Here is a 19,374-nt window from a genome sequence, read left to right on the forward strand (position 1 = left end):
TCCAGTTTACCTGATCTCTCTGACATGTCTGCTGTCACCAACTCACTCCTTGCTTGGCTTTTGGGACACCCACCATGTTCTACCTGTGCCTTCTTTCCTCCCTTCAGGGATTCCTTCCTCTCCCAACTTATCGAAGTCATCTTCCACAGGTGCTTTCTCCAGACCTCTTTTCTCGAATCTCTTCTTGACTTCCTCAACTCCCACATTTTAAACTACTGCTTCTTGTGGATTATTCCAAAAATCTAAATTCCAACTGCCATTGGACATTTCTACCTTGAACATTCTAGAGGAAGGTTTGCAAAACTAATTCTATAAAGGACAGCTAGTAAATGTGTTAGGCTTTGCAGGCTGTACGGTCTCTGTCATGACTGCTGAACTCTCGCTGTTGTGGTGTGAAGGCAGCCACAACACATAAATGGAAGGGCGTGTCTGTGTTTCAATAAAACTTTATTTATAGACACTAACATTTGAATTTCATAGAATTTTCATGTATTACGAAATACTCTTCTTCTTCGGAATTTTAAAAAATCATTTAAAAATGGAGAAGTCTTTCTTAGCTCTTAACAAAACAGGCAGCAGGCTGGATTTGGCCCTCCGACCGGCTGGCCCATCCCAGAGGCATTGCCACAGTCACATGCTCCTCAGCCATTTACTCCTCCTTCCCCATTGTGATACTGTTTCCTCTTTAAGGCTGTCTTTATTTTTGCTTTAAGTTAAGAGTTGTGTGCCGTGTAATTTCCTGCAGGTACAGACTTCTTCTAGCGTGGGCTTAGGGAAAACAAATATTAATAAAGTATTCCCATGTCCAGATAAGGAAGTTGAGGCCCAGCTTGGATCTGTTGTAGAGTTGAGTAGCACTAAAGCCAGCATTAGACGACTCTTTGGACCAAGACTCTAGATGAATTGTCACACAGCGGTCAGTTACTATAATGTGGGTATATATATATTAAAGCAACTTCATTTATTTATTTTTTGGCTGTGTTGGGTCTTCGTTGCTGTGTGCGGGCTTTTTCTAGTTGTGGCGAGCGGGGGCTACTCTTCGTTGTGGTGCGCGGGCTTCTCATTGCAGTGGCTTCTCTTGTTGCAGAGCACAGGCTGTAGGTGCGCAGGCTTCAGTAGTTGCAGCACGTGGGCTCAGTAGTTGTGGCTCACGGGCTCTACAGCGCAGGCTCAGTAGCTGTGATGCACAGGCTTAGTTGCTCCGCGGCATGTGGGATCTTCCCGGGCCAGGGATCGAACCCGTGTCCCCTGCATTGACAGGCAGATTCTTAACCACTACACCACCAGGGAAGTCTCTGTGGGTTTATATTTTTAAACACAGAAACCGAGAAGTAGAAAACCTAAGAACCTTGATTCTTTTCAGACCTATGATCCATATTGCATTCTATCCCATACTGCATTCTATCCATATTGCATTCTATCCCCCTTACAGAACGCTATAAGCACGTTCTCTCGTCAGCCTGACGGCTGGTTATGTCAGGCAGCCAGGAACTGGTGGAAGAGGGGAAGCAATGTTTACTAGAGCGAAGTTCCACAGATGTCCGTTTAAGGTTGAAGTCGACATCATCGTATGAGTAAAGAAGATCTAGATTACAAGTATCATAATCTCGATACTGGCGGACAGAGTTAAAGTCCAGTATTGCATTTAAAGAAAAAAAAAGTGGGACTTCCCTGGCGATCCAGTGGTTAAGACTCCCCGCTTCGACTGCAGGGGGCGTGGGTTTGATCCCTGGTCCAGGAACTAAGATCTTGCAAGCTGTGCAGCGTGGCCAAACAAAACAAAAGAAAATTTTTAAAAAAATAAAGTGAGATGAATTTGCTACTAGTTAAAAATATGTACAGAGAGAATGGATTATTTTCCTGTAGCTAATGCCTATTTTATCCTCTTAAATGTTTTGTCTCAGAATTCACCCAGAGTTCTGAGTTCTACGAAGAATACTGTAATATTCACTTAGTTTTTTTAATGTTATTAAGGTCGTAGATTCTTTCATAACCCCTTTTCCTACCTCTCCCGTTTTAGGATTTTGAGGAATGAATTCATCCCTACTTCGTTCAGGGCTTAGATGTTTGTTTTTTCAGCCATGGGCCGATTTGGCACTATTTATTTTAACTTTCATATTTTAGATTATCTTGTTAATATATATTCCAATGGAAGAACTTTACGAAAAACCTAAATTACAAATGTTACTTTACTTTGTGAGAAAAACAAAGCAACCAACAAATACACAAGAATATTCAGCAAAGAAGTACCATTAGATACGACACCAATTGTGGTATAAAAAATAAACCATGAATATGTGTGTGATTCTACCCTCATTCCAATTTGTAATTTTTTTTTTGAAATTCAATGATGTTAACCTTGCTTTATTCTTCTTTCACTATTGTATTATAAAGTGACCCTGGAAGAATTTTGTTTCTTGAGACTGCATTTGATCATAAGCAGAATTTGGCCCTAATTAAAATGGGATTATTATGGGATACTATATCAAAGAAATGTGCTTCTGAGGTGGGTATTCTTTTACTTGTTTTCCTTTAATAGATATAATGCAGGCCAGAACATATTACCCCTTTCAAATAACAACTCTTTGGAAAACATGTCTGGCTTTGGTAAACAGACTTTTATGTTTGAATGGAGGATTAAATTAGCCTTATCCATTTCTTAATATATAGAGAAATACACTAGCAGAATCAAAAACAAAATGTCTAGAGTTTTGTTTTTGGAAGAAAATTACTTTTTGCTTATGTAGTTTTTGATTATTCAGTATATTTTGGTAAAATACTTTACAATAGGACATCTTGTGAAATAATTTTTGTAGTAGTTTTATAGAGTAGGCTAAGCTGCTGTAAGAAAAAGCGCCCCAAAATGCAGTGGCTCGAAGCACAGTGAAGTGTGTTTGTCTCCCAGGTAACAGTGCAAGACAAGTGTCCCAGCTTGGTGGGTAGTTCTGCTCCAGCCAGTCACTGGGGACCCAGGTTGGCAATAACTCTGCCATCCACAGCTGGCTTGCAGGGTCGCTCTGGTCTAGGTGGCTATGTGGGGGAAAGAGAGGGAGTCTCAGGCCAGGGAGATCCTCTTAAGCAGATGAGGCAGAAGTTCCTCGAGTCACTTGTACTCGTATTCCATTGGCAAGTACCCACTCTCATGGCCACACCTAGCTACAAGGCAGACTGGAAAATACAGTCTCTGCATGTGCCCAGGAAGACGGGAAAAACAGAAACGGTGTACAACTGCAGTCTCCACATATCTCTGGTTATGAAAAATTATGAATTACCAACAACATGCATTTCAAGGTCTCTAGAACGTTATACAAAACACAATAAAATGTAAGAAATAAACAGGTTAATTTTTTTCTATTATGAAAATATTCAACAAGGTAAAAACCAAGTCAGCTCTCTTTGATTTTATGTCACCACGTCAAAAAGATTTTTTTTGTACCAAACACAGACAGGAAATACCCAACTTAAAATAAATCATGTCCTAAAAGCTGGGAATTCATTTTCTCATAGAAACAATTTTCTAAAAGTGGCCAGGTTCCAAAATTACTTCAAAAGGGCTCATTTACCTCCTGTGGTACATCTGCATTGAAAAGGCAGTGGAACGCAACACAGTAGTGTAGCACTCAAAACGTGAGCTAGAAATAATTTTTTTTAATATTTTTAATATGGAAATTATGTTTAATTAGACAAGGACGAGGTGAGGGCCGTGGGGAGTGGGAAATGAATACTTTAATGCAAAGTCAAAGCGAACTTTCAGACGTATTCTGGCAGTGGTTCTTCAGTTTGAAAACACACCAAAATGTGTTTTCCTCCTTCGAGGTTAATCATAAGCGAAATGAATATGCTTATCAGCCATGCATTACAGGTAGATTTCTGGAACAAAATGGGAGGGAGAATATAATGAACAAGGTGTAGGAGGAGAGAAGTCTATAAGGTAACCAAGAAAGAGAAGGGAAGGGAGGAAAAATCTCACATGCTCACGTCTCTAGTCTACAAGGTATAAAGAAAGAGCTAAACAGAGGGAAAGACAAAGATGAGGGTGGAAGACAGGAACCAAGACTGACATAGGCATGATCTCTCAGGGGGGAAGGATGGGGACAACTTGGGATTGAGTCTTCCCTGACCCCATCTCCAGGAATTTGATTACTGACTGCAGTGAGGGTCTCAGATTAGAAGAGGCAGCATGCAAGCAACCATGGCTAGAGAAAGAATGTTCGCGATCTAAGAGGAATTTAGGGAGTGACTGACTTCTATTTCTTTTTTTGTTAATTGGCACAAGGAGAGTTCGTGGTTTAAAATTAAGAAAAGGAAAACATATCAAAATGAAAATTAGAAGAATCTTCATGGCAGAAAAGATACATCTGAACAGGGCCCTGATGAAGACACTCCTTTGCATCTTTGAAGTACACATTTGTTTTCTTCTTTCTAGCTGTTCTATTTCATTACAACTTAATAGTCCCCCTACTGCGTACAACATGACTTCTGAAATGCTTGATCTTGAGTAAAACGGCAATTTTGAGCAGCTTGATCCGGGGGTAAGTCCTGTGTCTTAAGTACCGTGGAAGGCTGTTCCCCGTGAGGCTGACTGACTGCTCACAGCCCACTGATTGCGGAGCTCACCAAGGGATGTGGTTCTCTCGCTTGACAACCACATGTACTATAATCAGACAGACATGACATGGGGCTCCTCTGAAATTACCTCGAATTGCCTTCCAAGCAGTACTTGGTCTAACAGTGGCTCTGGCAATAAGGAACCATCGCCATGGGTATCGAAAGCCCACCCAGCCTTTCTGAAGCCTGAGTACGAAAAAATGATTTCTTTAACTTCGGAAAATGAAAGCACCATTTGAAAATAAATACAAATTCTCAAATTGGCTGCAAACTATTTAATCAAATGCCTTTTGTGGTTTCAGAGAATATGAAGACAACCCCAAACATGTTGACACAATTTCACAGATTTCTCTTATCCCAGCTTATTGTTGTCTTAAGTATTTTGCAGAGAGATACAAGTTTATGAGACAAGGAATCGAAATGAAGTTGAATAAATACAAGTGTTTGTTTGTATTCCATCTTGAGTCTTAACTCTGAGCCTAATTAGCTGCGTTATCTTGAGCAGGTCCTCAGACATCTCTGGATTTGATTCCTCAACTGGAAATCGAAGGGATTCGATGAGATGAGCTCTAAGACCCCTTGCAGCTCGACAGGCAGTAATTCAAGTTTTTTCAGCTTCAGCTTTGCCGTGACAGGGGACTTTACTGGGTTTTGGGAAGATGGAGCTACTGCTTCACGCCTATGCAATACTGCCCTGAACAGACATGTCACAGCTGCTCTGGTTCCTTCAGACAGAGGCTGCTTGGATGGGCGTGAAGCCAGTGAAATTCCAGCAATAAAGACTTTTGGAAAAGCTGCCATGGGACTCTTAAGGTTTTCCACTATAACCTGATGACCCTCAGCCAACTTTACAAAGTGATGAACAAGCATTCCCAGTCAACAAAAAGAAACCCTTCAACCATGGCTCAGCCTCTCCCTGCCACTGGAGCTCTCACTCAGAACGCTAATGCCAAAATACTGGTTTACCAGTATTTTTCATTTGCAGTAATAACCTCTGAGTGAGGAGGTTTATCATCAGAATGGACCCAAAACAAAAACAAATAAGTGCATGAAGAAACTTTTCTGTCTCATATTGGCCCACCTGGTACCGGTGCTCATTTCTGAAACATCACCAGGGCACCAGTGCCCTCCCTCCCGCTCCTGAGAAGCTAGGTTTCTGGTCTCACACTTGACTCCCTGTCCCACCATGAGACAGATTCGGGAAAGCATCTCACTAAAAGATCAGGCCTCTGACCTGAAACTTCTGATTTCAATAGTAAGAGTAAGGATAAAGTCTACCTTGAACTGGGGCCTACTCTAGGTCAGATCACTCTATTTGGTAAACATTCTTTTTTTTTTTAAATTTTATTTATTTTTTTATACAGCAGGTTCTTATTAGGTGCCTATTTTATACATATTAGTGTATGTAGGTCAATCCCGATCTCCCAGTTCATCCCACGAGCATCACCACCACCACCACCACCACCGTCACCAACACAGGCAGAAACTGAGGCCCAGACAGATAAAATAAATTGCCCAAAGCCAGCCCCACCGGCCCCACCCTAGATGCTAATCCACTCACTTCACAGCTTACCTGGAGCCATCTACAGGGCTCTGTCCTCTGGGGTGGGTGAGAGTAGCCAGGAGGATGAAGAAGGGTTAGAAACTGACAACCAGCATTGGAAGACTTCAATATATTTCATCCTCAAAGAGTCTATCCTTTTGATAGCTGTCCTCACTCAGGCTCGGGTCTCTGAAGGTCGCTCTGAAAAGTGCATTAATTTGCTTTTCATTTATCTAACAAAGACTCACTCAAGCACCTCTTACATGCACAGTAACTACTGAACTGGCTGCTGGAGAGTAGGTCTGAAAGAAGAGGAGAGCACTCCAAGATGCTGTCCTCGCCCCAGGAGGATTGTACGCAGCCTGTCAGACCTCCTTTAAACCCATGTAACCTCCCAATGCATCTTCTCTTCTGCCTATGTTACCTTCTGCCGACATTAAGAAACTAGAATTATTAAATAATTCTAATTAATAAATAAATAAGAATTATTTTCTCTCAATTTTAGAAATTTGAATTTTAATCATTCATGTGAAGTTTTCACTATCTCTAAAATATACCCTAAGGATGTCCCTGATTGCTCACAGTAAACTACTGGTTATGTGCAAAGTAGTTCTTCCCCCAAATCACCACTTCTTCCCTTTTCTAACTCCAGCCTATTAGAAAAACAGAAATTAAAACCACCTGCCTTGACTGACACTGCCATGGGGTCTCCAACGGTTTCCTTTTTCTGCATAACACCCAAGCCTGGGGGTTGATTGCCAAGGACTGGAATTTTAGCTCCCATATTTCATTTTGTCTTGCTCGTTTTGCTTTTGTTTTTAATAACTCCTTTTTATCCCCTTATTTGCTTCTATATCAAATGGCCAGACAGAACTAGACCCCTTACCTACATGGACCCCCAGAGTACAATCACAATTATTCTTTTATTACAGGAGTAGGGAAACTGACATGCTACTCATCTTTGATTAATTTCTGACACTTGGTTCTAATAAACAGTGGTTTTTGTTTTAACCAACACTTCCCTAGGGAACAGCAGGGGCTAAAATTAAAACACAGAACCAAAAAACATCTCTGCCCTGAGGAGAATAAAAAGATTTCCTTCTTTTGACTTACTCTCTGAAGCTACCCGGGGCTGAATTGATTATCTACTTCTGTCTAGAATCACTGAAGTATTATGCAGTTTTTTCTGCAGTTTGACGTGCTGTTGTGACCCCTATTAGTATGGGGACGTCCCAGTTTTGAGGGCAACAAGTAACACGGGCATTCTTCATAGGGCATCCACTCTTCGTCCATTTATTTGTTATAAAGCTCTAGTGGCCCATATTGCTCACAGGATAATGACGTTTTTGGAAACCAATGCTTAGAAATCAATATATAAATTGAATGCTACGAGTGAAGTCACAGAATAAGGTAAAAAATAAATAACAGAATTATATTCACTGAATATTATGTTCGTGGTACAAATTAAGCCTAACTCAATTTTTTTTAGTTGGATTTTTGAACTGTTTGGGTCATTATTAGAAGCTGGAGCAAGCCTATTCTGCCATGTCTCTTCTCTTTCTGTGACACCAATTATTTCAATTTATTATGCATATATTCAGAATATTAGAGCTAGATGTGACATATAAGGTAATTCTAGAAGCCCTTGCTGAAAGAACAATGCAGCCCCACCTGGATGTCCGGCCCTCTTGGAATAAACACACGGAAGGTACACAGGGAACAGTGGAAGAGGAAAGACCTCTGTCAGACCACGCTTCCACCTTAGAAAGGTCCAGGAAGGCAAAGGGACTCACCCAGGGTGAAAAAGTTTATTAAGCCGAAGAACTAGCACTCACTGGGCTATTTCCTAGGATGGTCCCTTACCTGGTAAAAGACACGTAAGACCAGGAATGTCCTTGAAAATGCACACTGCTGTCTTCATCATAGTTTACCTGTGGGTTATGTGCCCAATTTGCTTGTAAACTGACTTGGAAACATCAATCATTCTCCAATAGTAGGTTAACTTATTTTGCTGGGTGAGCAGTCCATGACGAGGAAGTTGTGATGCTGCCGGGGCTGCCTGATCGTCACTCCTCAGCCCTCACCCTCAGCACGCTCTGGGCACCAGGTGAAAGGAACCGGCCTAACCCAGACCTCAATTTGCAATTCCCTTCTAATCTTTGCACCCTGAACCTTTGCCAGTTCTATGCTGCATTCTCTCAGCCCTTTTTGAGTCTTGCCTCACTCTAATTACAGTGGTAAAGAGTACAGATTTTGAAGTCAGACTTCCTGGGTTTGAATCCCAGCTCTGCCGCTATTTAATGATGGACTCTTGAGTGAATTACTTAATCTCTCTCCGTTTTGGCTTCCTAATCTATAAAATGGGTGTAATAGTATACCTGATAGGGTTGTTGTATTTAAAAAGTTATTATATGAGAGGTATTCAGAACAATGTTTGGCACAGAGTATACTGAATGGGAAAATTATAATTATTGGCTTTGTTTATATTCTCACCTACAGGCCTGTAGATGATGATGATAATATAATAATAATGGCAACAACAACACTTATGTACCAGGCACTGTGCTGAACGCTTTACACACATTATTCCAGTTAATCACAGTAAGTCTTTACGTGCTACTAGTATTATCCTCTTCTCTTCTACCCCTTATTTTTTGCAGATAAGAAAACTAAGGTCTCAAGTAGTAAGAAGCAGAGTCAGGACTTGAACCAAAATCTGTCTTGGTATCTTCCCAATCTTTCTGAGAAAAGAGGCTTGGAGTTCTTTGAAAGTTCTTTTACTTAAATGGGTTGCCTTACCTCCCATACAGGTCAGGAAGACTGAAATCCCCACATAGGCTGAAGGGCAGCAGCAGGAAGGGAAGGGTCTCTCCTGGAAGATGTCAGTCATAAGACGATGACACCATTAATGTCTTAACCTGCCCACCCTGCCTTCCACCGTGTCACACGGCACCCATGTGGGCTGTACTGCTGAGGCCACCCGGACCCCTTACTTATTTGAGTACAGAATTAGAAAATGTTCTGATTCCAGCCAAAGTGGTACTATTTGTTATCTCAATGTCAGTAGTTCTGGGGAGTCATTTATTTCTACCCCAGCCTTAGGGTAAAGGGAACATCTCTTCCTTTCCCAGATTAGAAAAAAAAAAAAATTATGATTTTCCTCCCTTCCTTCAGGGCTTATAATAGCCAGTATTTTACACTCTTGCCTCACACTCACCTAGTCTCAGTTGTCAATGTATCTTCCATTAGTCTAAACTGGTGTCTTCAGCGGAAGGTCTGGGGCTGAAGGACCAGGGGAGAGAGAGAAGGAAAGTGCCCAAGTTTGCTAGAGGAACACCATGCACAGCCTTGTCCCTGCTCCTGTACCACCTGCCCACACGTGTATCTCCTCTGGGGCTCTCTGCCCCCTTTGCTCCCACATTGTACCCCAGAGCGTCACCCAGCACCTCCCAGGACAGCCTTTGGGTGCTCCCCTGAAATGCAGGTGAATCAGCAGCATGGCCTCTGTTTTTCCCTAAGACCCACCAGTGGCACCCACGTTACACCTGGCTCATGGGGCTAAATTTAGGAAGGGGAATAGCATGGGAAGGATTTTTACTCTACTCCCTTTCCCCACACCCACCATCATATTTAGCCGTCAAACTATTAGAAGGTGTTGCAAAGCTGAAGTTGAATGTTTGTTATATTAAGAGTGGTGGGAAAAAGAATCTGAGAAAAAAAAATATATATATATAAAACTGAATCACTTTGCTGTACACCTAAAACTAACACAAAATTGTAAATCAACTATAATTAAAAACAAAAAAAAAGAGTGGCGGAAAAGCTGTTTGAAGACAGACAAACACAGCTCCAGCGGCCAGGGGAAATAGAAACCCTAGTGGGCAGCTGAGGGGCTGACAGAGGAAAGATAAGCAAGCAAGTACATTTCTAGGGCCAGTGGAAGAGAACAAAGGGGGAGGTTAGCAAGTGGCCTCAGACATAAGCCTTAACCCAAAGGTCCCCTTGTCCCGTCCCAGCCTGTCTGGATCTATCCTAAATTTTCCTAACATCCTTAGTTCCTTCCTTACTGGCCACTTCACCTCAGTCACTGAAGCCACCACCAGCTGCCACTGCTTGGCACAAAAGGTAGGTGAGGAGAGAGGGAGTTCCCAAGCCTGTGCTGGAAGGAGAGACGGCCTCCGCACGTCCCTAGTTGTGCTCTGCGCATGCTTTCCTTTAGAGACAAGGCTGCACGTGGTGCTTGGTCTCCGCAGTACTTTTAGTAGTGTGCTTCAGTTGTTACAGGATCCTTAAGGGCTGGGTGTGGAGCTCTAACCTATCCATATATGATGTGTCATGGGTGCTATCCATATATGATGTGTCATGGGTGCTGTCGGTACCCTTCTCAGATCCCTTCCTGGGGCCAGCATGTGCAGCCCTAGCTGCTGTGAGTGTTGGTTGCTAAGTGCAGCTGCCTCTCTCTCAGAGAACCACCTGTACCCTTGGGGGGAAAGGGAGGTGCCTTGCATTAGGGGTTACCACCAACCTACAGCCAATGAGTGACTGATAATAGGAGTGCAAAAGGCCAATCTCTTTGCCCCAAGGAACCAACTCTGTGGTCCAATTCCTGCTCCAGAGTTCCCCACAGGATCATGCTAAAGCTGGTCTCCAGCTGAGGCCTTGTCTTGTCTTTGCTTTTATCCCCCTTACCCTATGCTACCTCCCTGGTTCCCCTTCTCCTGAGGCACACCCTCAATAAGTCACTTGCACAAGAATCCCTGTCTCAGGCTCTGCTTCCAGAGAACCTGATCTAAGACACATGCTCATTTCATGTTTATTAGAGGCCCTTCATTGTCGCCAGAGCAATACATCTCTGAGAAAACCAAGGGTGAGAAGAGGAACAGCTTGACAGGACCCTAAGCCAAATTTGGACATACGATGCAACTCAATTTATCATATTCCTGGGCCTACGCCTAAATGAAGATTTACTTATTCATACTCTAAGGTAATTTTTCTCTTTCTACAGAATATGAGTTATTATACTTATTAAAAGAATTAGATGCGTAGCATTTATTATTAATCAATACATTTGTTACAATTCTTTCAAATGTGGCTGGATGATTCTAAATTATTTTATAATAATTATTCTTACTATGGTCATATAAATCTCACATTTTAAATCAGTTGTTGGGTTGTTTTCCCTCCAAGAACGATAAACTCTGTTACTGTGGATGATTGGGTCCCTGATAACGAGGCTCTGGTTAATCCAGCAGTGTTATAAACAGATCAGATTTCCAGTTTGCAATTAATAAAAATATAATTAAACCCATAAAGGCAAAGCAGAAGATATTTTAATCTTTCTGCTATGATTCAGCAGTCATATCGGGGACATCATTATAAACCTCAATTATAGCATTGGAGAAGTGTAGGGAGATTGGTGAGTGGCATTCAGGTGGAAAGAATGCCAGACAGTCCAGATTTTACTGCACGTGTTTACAAAGATGCAACTTCTTAACATCAGGCACCACATTCACTGTTTTTCCCCAGTATTTGGATCCTAGTATAGGCTCTTGTGGAGGCCCCCCACAGTTAATCTCAGCTGACTAAATCCATTCTCCTAGCCTACAATTAAAAAACCAAGGGCTTCCCTGGTGGCGCAGTGGTTGAGAATCCGCCTGCCGATGCAGGGGACACGGGTTCGTGCCCTGGTCCGGGAAGATCCCACATGCCGCGGAGCAGCTGGGTCCGTGACCCATGGCCTCTGAGCCTGTGCGTCCAGAGCCTGTGCTCTGCAACGGGAGAGGCCCCAACAGTGAGAGGCCCGCGTACCACAAAAAACAAACAAACAAAAAAAAACCAAGACTTTCATTTTCGTGGGATTATCCTCTCAAACAACTTCTGCCTAAATAAGAAGTCAATCATATTTTAAATCCTATTTCTGAATACATTTGTATTTATTCCTTTTGGTATAAACTGTTATAGTTTCCATTTATAGTTTATGCTTTATTTTCTTTCTATATTGTACTTTGCTATTTAACATAATAAAATTTTAATCACCCTCCTGCTCCATCAAATTATTGGAGGCTCCTTTAAGGAGTTACTTATGATTTGGTCTCTAAACATTTTATTATTTTTTTAACAAGAAACTATCATTAAATAAAAAATTCCTACAGATCTGAGAACTGTTGGTTGTTTCTAAAAAGGCCCTTTATGTGGGTCAAATAAATCACAATATTTATAGATCTTTGCAGTGTTTCAGTATGTGTACAAGATTTTCACTAGGAATGGTGAAGAAAACCACATTTAGTTGCTTTCTACACACATATACTGAAGAGAAGAGGAGAGATGATTTTTTTTCCTTCCAAACTTGTCAGTAACAGTGACTAAATGCAGGCTTGGTAAGATAGGCTGAATAACTTTAAATGATCCCATTTGTACAAATTTTAGTATATGACTTCAGGCTTCAAGGTAGCCTTGATATCACAAGATTGTTGCTGTAACTCCAGCTATTACATCTGTGTTTCAGGCAAGAATAGTGCTTGACTCAGCCCTGCTCATAAATGAGGACACACAAAGGAGTTTTCCTGGAAGGCCCATATCCACATGGCCAACACTTAGTAACCCCTATCTGCAAGGAAGGTTGTGAAAGAAAACTTCTCACTGGGCACAAAATCAGGTTTCTATTACTAAGAAAGATGTGGAGAAAGGGAATGGGATGGGCAACTAGCATTATCTACCTAATTTTCTCTTTTAGCATCTCTTTCCTCAGATGGCCTGTGAGCTCATATTAATATTAATTTTGTCATTAATTTTTGTAAGCCCAGAACTAGCACAGTACCATATTTATTATGTTTATAAATTAATGACGAAAATGGAACTCTCAGCTCGTCATAGGTTAGAAGGAAGAAGATCCAAGGCAAGTATAACAGATGAGTAGATGACATGAGTTTACTGCATTTATACTATCATTCATTCATTTAATTGTTATTTCAACTAATATTAATTGAGTTCCCAGTCTGAGCCAGGCCCTGTGTCAGGCATGGGGGATAGAGCTATAAATACAACAGAGCCCCCGGCTTTAAGAAGGGGGTGGGGGGGCGAAGTTGGAGGACGATAGTGAGGGCTCCACTGGTAAACAAGCAATTTCAGGGTCACATGGTAAGAGAAGTGAGGAGTGGTCCTGAGCCACCGTTTGAGGTTAGTAAGCTGTTAGTAGTCTGGGTGAAACACAGAGTGGGGAAAGAAGCAGCGAAAGAGAAGGGAAGATAGGTGGGACTAGACAATAAAAAAATGTGTAAGTTATACTCAGAAGTCCATAATTTACTCTTTCCAGCACACATACCTACTTGTTTCTGACAAAATGTTTGTTTCTCCCTTGGACTTCCTCATGAACGGATTTCCCGACACGTGGCCCTTAATGGATCTGACCCACTGACAAGCTTCTTCTGGCCTAACCTGTAGTCACAACTGTGTTCCATGAGCCTTATCTGACATGGTACAACTGTCTTCCCAGCATCCCATCTTACAAGGTGGTGTTCCCTGGTGGACCTGTTTGGGAAGTGTTGGTCCAGATACATATTTCTCAAGCTTAGCAATCTGATTCCACTGACACAATAAAGAAAAAGTTGCCAGGGATTTCCAGAGAAAGGAATTTATCCCCATATGTTTCTCTCCCTTCAGATTCTCTTCTTTTCTGAATCCATCCTCTCAGATTCTTTTCTTGAAAATCAAATCTGATTACATCACAGGGCTTGAAGTGCATGAATACTCACTCATCTAGTTAGGTTACTTTCAGGGAAAATAATTAGAAAGCAGAAATAAGGGTTGTTTACAAATCCTGCCAAGGACATTTGGTGTGATCTCAGGAAGGCTTAACAGGGATGTGATTATGGCTAAGAAAGCTCAAAACAAATTATACTATATGCTGAGGAAAGAATGCATTAACCACATGGGGCTGAGGTAGGGAAGAGATTTTTCTGGGTTTATCCGGGCTGGACAGAGGTAACTTCACTGACTTCTGCAGCCACCAGTAAGGCACACTCTGATTCGGAGGTGGGGATACCTTATCAGGTACCTGGATCCTAGTGCTTTCCCTAAATAGTGGACACAGATATTCAATCATAGCAAATTTCATCTGATTTAAATGCTGGTCACATGAAAGGTAGCTGTCATGAGTCAGTCAACTTGTTCACCTCTGGATGCATGATAAAATCGAGGTCAGGACCCTCCTGGTGACCAAGAGAGACTAGATTAAGGTTCTTCTACTTGGTGAGCTCCTGAGTCCTGGTTTAACAATAGCCACACTCCTTCCTGTTATCACTCATCCCTGTTTCAAGACCTCCATAAAAGAAGCATGACTATGGCAGATTCATTTTGTTGTGCAGTGGAGGCTAACACGACATTGCAAAGCAACCATACTCCAATAAAAGTTAATAATAATAAAAAAAAAGAAGGATGACTATCACAGCAGAAAAAGGGAGGAAGGTCCTAAAAAAGAAGGAGGGGTCAACATTGGCAAATGCCACAAAGGGCACCAGAAGATGGGGACTGAATTTTTCCATTAGATTTGGCAATTAGGCAGTGACTGGTGTTACTCAGTGGAATTAAAGGTTGACAAGGGAATGAGAGCTTAGGAAATGTTAACATTAAGGCTGGAAAACTCCTCAGGGAAGAGGATCCATGCCCTACAGAGTCTCTTAAAAAAAGTTCCCTCGGGCTTTACACTTGAATCATAGAGAGCTTTTCTTGTCTCCAAATCCTCCAAATGTAGATTAGCCAAAGTGGGGTCTTACCATCCCTCTCCTCAGTTCACCTCTGAGGTAGAGGAACTAATGAGCTGTGCAATAACTAAAGGTCAAAATAAAAAGAGGAAGAAACAAAAAGCCTACAAACCCAAACTCCAAACAAAACGAATCATGCCCTAAGACGAGCGGTAACAAGTTGTGCTTCAAATGTAATATTGCCGTTTCGATGATTAAAAAAGCAAAAGAGCAAAGAAAAAAAAAAACCCAAAAACTGAGTGTCTGGAGAATCAAAAGGGACATTTTATAACTGGAATGCTTCCTTGCACCTCATCCATTATTCATCCTCATCCCATTTCCCTCCAAACTGATAGCTGTTCCTGAGTTGTGGGCTTGTGTGAGCACAAGTCTGGCCCAAAGACTGGATTCTGTCTGGTGGCTAGAGTAATCGCATGCCGTAAAAAAGAGGTGGAATGGTGAAAACAACACACACATCTGCGTTTCCATATGAAAGCACTGCTTTCCTTCATTGACAATTTGCTATATTTAAAGGTAGATGCGTGTCCATATGCGTGTGTGTGTGTGTGTGTGTGTGTGTGTGTGTGTGTGTGTGTATGTGGTGGAGTGGGGAGCGGTTTTCTGAATCTGAGCCCAGCTCTTTCTAAACTTGGTTACTCACGTCTGATTCATTCGCTGTGTTTTTCGTCTCCTGTCTCTGTCACTGCCTGCTGCTGAGAAGGGGGTCGCTGAATCATTGCCACTCCAGATGAAAAGCAATTCAAACCCAGTCCTGAGGGGATGGAAGGGCTTTTTTTTTTTTTTTAAATTGTCCGCAGAAAAAGCCTCCTACTTTCCGGGGTGACGGTGGAGGGCAGTTTTGCAAGTCTCATCCCCGGGCTATGGAAGATTTTGCTCCGTGAGAGTCAGCGAGGCACCGGTCATCTCACCATTTCTGGCTTTCAGGTCCACGGGCCTCGGCTGGCTGGGGGTGTGCGACCGGCCGGGTGGCGTGGGGGCCGTGCCGGGGGGTATGGGGCGGGGAACCGACAGCCCGAGCGGCTGCGCCACGCTCCCCGCCGCTTTAAAAGCTCCCACAATGCAGCGCTGGCGTCCCAGTTCCGTTACACTGTCTCCCGGCGCGGGCGAACCGGCGAGGCGCGGGCGGGGTAGCAGGGGAGCGGCGGCTGTAACCCGAGCGCCCGGCCGAGGGGGGCGCCCCCGCGCCGCCGCTCTCGCGCGCTCAGCCAGCGGCCCGGCGAAGGGGCGGAGCCGCCAGCCGCTCGGCCCGGCCCCCGGCCCGGCCCCCCGCCCAGAGGCACCGGCCGCGGGAGCGAGCCGGCCGCGGACTCCGCCGCCTACGCTCGCCCGGCGTCCCGCACCGCGCCCGCCGCCCGGTGCCCGTCTCCTTGCCCAGCCTCGCCTGCCCGCTGGCCCGCGGCATCGGCGCAGCGCTGGGAGCGGCTCCCGCCGGCGGTGCCGCAGCTGCCCGCGCGCTCGCACACCCAGGCACCGCCGCCTGGGGCGTCCGCGCTCACCTAGCGCCGGCCGGGAGGTGCGCGGAGAGGGCGCGCCGGGGAGCTGGGGCCTCCCGCCGGTGCGGGGCGCGCTGCCGGAGGAGCGCCGGGGAGCGAGGCGCCCCGGGCTGCGTGGCCGGGGACCGGCGCTGGGCGGCCGCCGGGCGCCGCCGCGTCCCCAGCGCCCCGGCCGGCCCCGCGGGGCGGCCTGCGGGGGCGGCGCAGTTGCGAAACTGAGTAAGTATTAACTTTACTAGGCGGCCGAGATCTCTGGGCAGCGTCCGGGACCCCTCCCTCCTCCTCCTGGAGCCTCCGGGCTCCCCCTTCCCCGCCCCTCTCTCTGCACCTCGGATTTCTTCGTCCGATCTGCCCCCGCCCCGCCGCCGCCGCCGCCGCCGCCGCCGCCGCCGCCGCCGCCGCCGCCGGCTCCAGCTTCCTCCAGTTCACCTTTTCCCTCCTGTCTCCCCTTTGCGCGTTCTCCTCGCCGCACACACGCGCTTTGACCGAGAGTACGAGCTTGTTTCCAGCCTCTGTTTCCTCCCAGTGTCCTTGGCTGGGGAGTTTAGAGGCCACTTTTGTTGGAAAGGGAAATGTATGTCTGGCTTCTTTAATTTCGCTCCAAATGGAAATCGGATGCTCGCTTGCCGAGCGACTGCTTGGTGAACGCTTATTTTTTTCCTCTGAAAAGATGATTGGTTTACAGGTTTTTAAATGTTGTTTGAACGATTAACCATCCTCGGTGCCTATTTCCCCTTGCCGCCAACCCGTCTGGGGAGGGGAGTCCAGAAGAGGGGACTTTCAGAGTAATTCCGTTTTGCAAACTAGAAACTTTGAGAGGGTATGTCGCGGAGAGCTTAATAAGATTGAAGCCAAAGGGACGTGAGCTTTGAGTGTGGGGTTCTCGTGTAGCACAGGATCTTTCACGCCAGGTACCTGGGCTCGTAATCGAGTGTTGCGTTGTTATTTTAGCATCCTAGAGCCGCCTGGTTGCTGAACCACTACTTTCTCAGCATCAAACGGCATCTTGAGCAGTGCAGGCGTTGGCTATAATTGCGGGTCAGTATTGCCCCTGATCTTTAGGCATTAGACGGGAAATAGATGCAGGGCACGTTTCATAGCTGACTTAAACCCGTCAGGTTAACCTTGTCAATACATCAAAGCATTGCGTTAAAAAAATTCCTCCAGCCTGATGACACAGAGGGACGAACATTTATGGATTTTCCAGTGTAATGTGCCACAGGAATTCTTCGTTAGATCTGTTTTGTCTGCAGGAAGCACCTTTAAATATGGATAGATTTCTGATTTTCTGTCGGTGGGATTAACCACCCATTCTGGTAGAAGGCCCCAGGTAATCTTTTATTTATTTATTTATTTTTAGATTTATTTATTTTTGGCTGTGTTGGGTCTTCGTTGCTGCGCGCGGGCTTTCTCTAGTTGCGGTGAGTGGGGGGCTACTCTTCGTTGCTGTGCGTGTGCTTCTCATTGCGGTGGCTCCTCTTGTTGAGCTCTAGGCGCGCAGGCTTCAGTAGTTGTGGCACGTGGGCTCAGTAGTTGTGGCTCGCAGGCTCAAGAGCGCAGGCTCAGTAGTTGTGGCTCTGGGGCTTAGTTGCTCTGAGGTATGTGGGATCTTCCCCGACCAAGGCTCGAACCCGAGTCCCCTGCATTGGCAGGCGTATTCATAACCACTGCGCCACCAGAGAAGTCCCAGTCTTTTATTTTTTAATTTTCTTTTTTCTTAAGTCTTTCATCTCTGGGTTGCCAGGAGTTGGCAATCATGTTGTGAAGGAACAGAAAAATGGGAAGCTTTCTTAATGGATTTTCAGCATCCCGTCCTTTGCCTGGGTGAGGCAGTAGTGAATGCCAGCTAGCCCTCTGCAGGGAGAGGTACTGCATGGACACAGGAATCAGGAGGCAGGACAGAGCAGTATTGTTTTGGAGGATGGTTTGTGTGAGATTTTATCTTTTAGCTGGCATATCAATTGTACTTTTAATTCTATTTATCCCCATGGGGAACTATCCCAAACCATAAATATTATATGTGACCATACCCCACTTAAAGAAGACTGAACATAATTTGATGATTGGACTTTTGAAGGATCAGACCCAACAAAAATATAATTTGTAATGTAGACGGTAAAACCTTTCAAAAATCCTCCCCTTCCTCATTTTCTCTCCTTTTAAGAGTCTTAAGACGGTACTCTCGATACACAGTTGGCAGTAATGCATTGAATTCTTTCCAGGTTCATTGATAAGACCTAATTTGGGGGCTTCAGTAGCTGAGGGGGACATCAGAGAGCTCAGAGAGGGAGGAAATCATGGGAGTGTGCAGGGAGGAAAGGCTTCTCAGTTTGCTGAAGTGGCAGCATATTGCAGAGAAAAACAGTTTAAAAGAAGTGAGAATGTTTAGATTGTTTTTAGTGTGCATGTTTCCTGAATTTGTCATTCGGTTGAGATATTTAGGAATTGCAGAATTTAAATTCTGTGAGGTTGTGGTATCATTTCTTTTTGCCTAGTATTTTATTTTTATTAAGGTTTCGATTTTTTAATGTGAATCTCAATGCTTGGCTTTTGTAGCCTCTGTACTGTGTGGCTTGCATTAACTTTTGACTTGAATGACTTGGTCATTTTGAGAAACGATGAGTGTTTCAGAGTTTCTTACTCATTAATTGATCTGTCTTATGTTGATGTAGGTAATGAGAGTAAAAATGTTGCTCAATGTTGAATATTGTTACTCTTTCCATTATGGCTGATTCCTGGCATAATGGGTTTGCTCATTTATTGTAAACCATTAGGGTCCTAGATATCTTGCTAGTGTTCAAAACATAGCAAAACTCTTTGCGGGTAGCAGTGGAGTGGAGATGGGAGTGGGATAGGAAAATATTGTGCATCATAACTCTGAGGATTGGATTTTAAAAATAATGTATCACCTGTTTTCTCTCCTGCTAGCTTGCTCCAACCCTAAATAGATTTCAAACTTCAAAGCTTTCTG

The 19,374-nt window shown here is 44.1% G+C and overlaps 2 protein-coding genes across 2 annotated transcripts in view; one reads left to right on the forward strand and one right to left on the reverse strand.

The window, feature by feature from the left end:
* LMNTD1 (lamin tail domain containing 1) overlaps positions 1–15,689 on the reverse strand; it is a 455,425-nt gene extending 439,736 nt beyond the window's left edge. The window contains exons 1-2 of the mRNA XM_049694225.1: positions 15,551–15,689; positions 6,182–6,352 (exon numbers count right to left, since the gene is read on the reverse strand). The gene's annotated coding sequence lies outside the window, so the exon portion shown is untranslated. The remainder of the gene's footprint in view (positions 1–6,181; positions 6,353–15,550) is intronic.
* An 800-nt stretch (positions 15,690–16,489) lies between these two features.
* The window catches only part of RASSF8 (Ras association domain family member 8), a 129,670-nt gene continuing 126,785 nt past the window's right edge, over positions 16,490–19,374 (forward strand). The window contains exon 1 of the mRNA XM_004270906.3: positions 16,490–16,622. The gene's annotated coding sequence lies outside the window, so the exon portion shown is untranslated. The remainder of the gene's footprint in view (positions 16,623–19,374) is intronic.

The sequence above is a fragment of the Orcinus orca genome, chromosome 11 (assembly GCF_937001465.1).
Source record: "Orcinus orca chromosome 11, mOrcOrc1.1, whole genome shotgun sequence".
NCBI classification, from domain to species: domain Eukaryota; kingdom Metazoa; phylum Chordata; class Mammalia; order Artiodactyla; family Delphinidae; genus Orcinus; species Orcinus orca.